The 4,370-nt window shown below is 37.6% G+C and overlaps 1 non-coding gene across 1 annotated transcript; it reads left to right on the plus strand.

The window, feature by feature from the left end:
• The first annotated feature begins 1,901 nt into the window (after nt 1-1,901).
• On the plus strand, nt 1,902-2,060 carry LOC118967383 (U1 spliceosomal RNA). Its single transcript, XR_005054371.2, has one exon. It is a non-coding gene; the product is annotated as a U1 spliceosomal RNA (small nuclear RNA).
• Nucleotides 2,061-4,370: the final 2,310 nt, after the last annotated feature.

Genomic DNA, 4,370 nt, shown 5'->3' on the forward strand with positions numbered 1-4,370 from the left:
ACCCATCCTCCAGGGAAGGACACCAGGCTGGCTCAGATGCTGGCCGTCGTGACAAACGCCTCTTTGCCATGTGTCCCGAGGACCTACAAGGAACTCTGAAGTCGGGCGCTCAGCAGTGAGGGACGGAGATGCAATGACGGTGCACAGACCCCAAGTACCAAGGTGGCCAGGTTTCTCTGCAGCTCTGCTCCCACTTCCCACCACAGGGACGGAGGGGCTTTCTCTTCCCCACCTCCTCATTAGCATTTGGTACGATTCCAATTTTCTAATGTTTGTCAGTCTGCGGGGGCGTGGGGAAAAGGGTACCTTCTTATTTTAATTTGTTAAAGAGATTAAGTAACTCTTTACAGAGTTATTAGCTCTTCAAATGGCCACTTCTATGAATGACCTATTTAAATCCTCTTCCCTTTTTTCTTTTAGATCCTTGTGTTTTTCTTATGAATTTGCAGTTGTTGGCACATGCTGGATATTAAAGCTTAGTCAGTTTTAGACTTTTAAAAATATTCTGTTCCCAGTCTGTTACCCCTCCATGAACTTTGTTTATATTCCGTTTTTTTGTTTTTAACAAAAATCTCTGATGTTAATGTGATCCTGTCTATTTATTTTGTGTCTTATGGTTTGTGTGTGGCTGTTTTGTTTAATCTTTTCAAAGAAATACTCACTTTGAGGTTCACAGTTATTTTTTAATCCATTTTCTTCTATTTGTATTTGTAATTTTACTCTTCACATTTAGGTCTTTCTCCACTTGGAATTTTTTTTTTTAAATATAGTGTTGAGCAGGAATCCAATTTCATTTATGTCCAAAACGGTAATCTTTTTTCCCAACGCTTCTTCCGAAATCATTCATTCTTTCGCTGAGTTGTGATGCCACCCCTACCATAGGGAGTTCTCCTGTAGTTTCATTTATTTGTGCATGTCTGGGTCTGTTTCTGGTCCCTTATACTCTGTTCCTTTGGCCTAGTTGTCTATGGCTGTGCCAATAACACTCTCCATTTATTGTAATCAGTCCGATTATCAGCAGAACAAATGTTACCTCTTTGTTGCTTCTTTCTTAATTGGATTAGCTATTTGTGGATCTCAAATCCTCTATATAAATTTTATAATCAATTTGTTTAACTCTCCAACATTCCGGCTGGTATTTAATTGATTATAGATACTAATTTGGGGCTAATAAGCATCTTTCCACGATTGTCATTAATATCGTATTTCTTTTTATTTAGATCTTTCATGTTCTGGCTTTAGTGAAATTTAAATTTTTTTTTTTCTTCATGGTCTTAAGTCCTCGTTTGTTAGTCCCTAAGGCTTCTGTGGTTTTTGCTGCTGTTATCAGAGACAGGTATGCTGTCTTCTCCAGGATCCTGGGAGGGACCTAGAAATGTGCCTGTGATCCTGTAAAACTGCAAAAGTAGACTATTTTAACCACAATTGTTAAAAACTGCTGTCTCTTTGCAGCCCAGCTTCCCTCTACTATATCTTCCACTGTTGGACAGTGTTGGGGTGATCCCAGGTACTTCAGGGCCCAGCTAAGGGAAGTATAAACTGGGGATACATCTAACTCGGGGTAGATGGGATGTATTTATGTGGTCACACTAACTCCCATATATAGTTAAGACACTGGTAGGCATCCTAGTGTCAGAATGGCTTCCAGGAATTCATGGCATTCCTTTCACCCACTGTCCTGACTCACCGGACATCTGGACATGAAGGTGCAGAGCTAGAGTCAAGTCAGGCAGTCAGTTAATAAAGATAAATATATGGCATGTGGCTTTTCTGTTCATTCATCGTACTGTTTAGTGTTTAAAAGTGTAATTAGTTGTGATTTCTCTTTCTAAATAAATGCTTATTTTATACCTAATTTTGAATCTGTAGTTTTGTTTTCTTTTTCTTAAAGAGGGCTCCCCACACTTACCCGGCCGGGAGATGCCGTGATCACGGATCTCCCAGGGCGAGGCTCACGCATTGCACTCCGGATATACTGACCCCTGCAATTACACCAAATGTGGGAAACTCAACTGCATAATTTGTGCTAGTGGGGGGACTGCATTTCACACGTTCCCCCTAAAAAAAAGAAAAAGAAAAAAGAAGAGGGATTCCCAAATTGCATAAACTCCTGTACCTCAAAACCTGGATTTGTTCCCCAAATACTGGCAGTGGCATTAATGCTTTCTATGTCAATGTCTAAGTTGATCTGGGATCCAGTAACCTTGCTAAACTATTAGTCCTAAACGTTTGTTGACTCCTTTGAGTTTTCTCAATTAAAGTATCATGTCATTTGCAAATAGTGGCTATTTTATCTCTTTCTTACTAATACTTATATATTTTTTTATCTCTCTTCCCTATATTAATGCATTGGTCAGGAACTTCAATATGCTGTTGAGCAGCATGACAGCAATAGTAGTTATTAATAGGAATACCAAACAGTTGCTTCTTTAAGTGTGTTTGCCAAAAGATTCGGTTGGCTGGTCTTTATCTTATTAGGAAAGTTTCTATTTTCCTAAGAGTTTTTTAAAGAACCACTTATTGATGAACTTTATCAGATGGCTTTTGAGTCCATTTGAATGACTTGTCATTTTTCTTCTTTATTCCTTTAAATCAGGGGTCAACAGACTTTAACCAACTTGAGCTATTGCCTGTCTTCTTACAAATAAACTTTAATTGGAACACAACTACATCCATTCATGTATATATTATCTCTGGCAACTTTCATATTACAATGGCACAATGGCAACATTGCATACTTCAGACAGACACTGTCTAGCCCATAAAGCCTAAAACATTTATTATCTCACCCTTTACGAATTTGCCAACCTCTGCTTTAAATGATGAATTGTATCAATAGACTTTCTAATAATGGACCATTTTCACATTGCTGGGATGAATTCTTCCCATTCAGAGGGCTTTTTGTTTTCATTGCAATATAACCTACATTCAATAAAGTTCAATGATCTTAAATATACAGCTTGATGAATTCTTACGTATGTACACACTCATTTAAGTACCACTTGGACCAGATAATATTTCCAGCACTACAGAAGGCTCTCTCATTCCCCCAACCAGTCTCTACTGCCAACCCTCCACTCCCAAGCTGACCCTTCTGAACTCTCTCACTGGAGATTTGTTTTGCCCATCTTGAAATTCTTAGAAACGGGATCCTATCATATACAGTCTTATGTGCCTGTCTTTTCACTCAACAGTGTGGATTGTTGTATATAGCAACCGTTAGCTTTTTCATTTAATATTCCATTATTTGACTAAGTATGCATTGTTTTTGGATACAGTATAGTATTAGATTCAGTTGGTATTTTTTCTTATGAGATAAAATCTGATCTTTATCTATTAATGCCACCTTATGGTCCATTTAAGTTAATTTTCTTTGATGGAAAGCATTAGTAATACTGTGGAAGCAAACAAAGAAACTACCATAATTTGTTTAGTTGTAGCGCACTGGGTAATTCACCAAATTAAAAGATGAGATCAAGCCAGAAAGGTACCAGATTAGCTTTAGAGAGCCAAGCAGTAGACACTCATGAGTACCATCTTTGGGAAACTGTCATCTGGTGCTGAATTCCAACTATATTCTCTCCCATTGTTTTTGTTTCATGTTTGTTTGTTTGAAGTTTTAAATTCCTTTTTTTTTTTTTCCTTATTTTCTTTTGACCCTCTTCACCTATTTCTCCCAACACCCACCCCAGGGCAACCACCAATCCATTCTCTGTATCCATGAGCTTGTTTCATTGTTTTTGTTGGCTGTTGCTTTAGATGCCACATACAAGAGAATTCATGTTATTTGTTTTTCTCTGTAATTTATTTCACTTTGCAGAATACCCTCAAGGTCTGTTCTTCTAGCAAATGGCAAGATTTCATTCCTTTTTATGGCTGAGTAATATTCCATTGTATATAGGTACCACATCTTCTATCTCCATTCATCTGCTGATGGACATTTAGGTTGCTTCCATATCTTGGCTGTCATAAATAATGCTGCAATGAACATGGGTGAGTACATATATCTTTTTGAGTTAGTGTTTCATTTTCTTCAGATAAATACCCAGGAGTGGAATTGCTGGGTCATATGGTGGTTCTCTTTTTAATTTGTTAATTAACCTTCATACTGTTTTCCACAGTGGCTGCACCAATTTACATTCCCACCAACAGTGCACAGGGGTTCCTTTTTCTCCATCCTTCCCAACACTTGTTATTTCTGCTATTTCTTGTTATTTCTCTTTGTGGTTTTGACTTTCATTTCCCTGATTAATGATGTTAAGCATCTTTTCATGTTCCTGTTGGTAATCTATATGTCTTCTTTGGAAAAATGTCTATTCAGATCTTTTGCCCATTTTTCAACTGGATTTTTTTTTTTTTTTTTTTTGCTA

The sequence above is a fragment of the Manis javanica genome, chromosome 6, assembly GCF_040802235.1.
Source record: "Manis javanica isolate MJ-LG chromosome 6, MJ_LKY, whole genome shotgun sequence".
NCBI classification, from domain to species: Eukaryota; Metazoa; Chordata; class Mammalia; order Pholidota; family Manidae; genus Manis; species Manis javanica.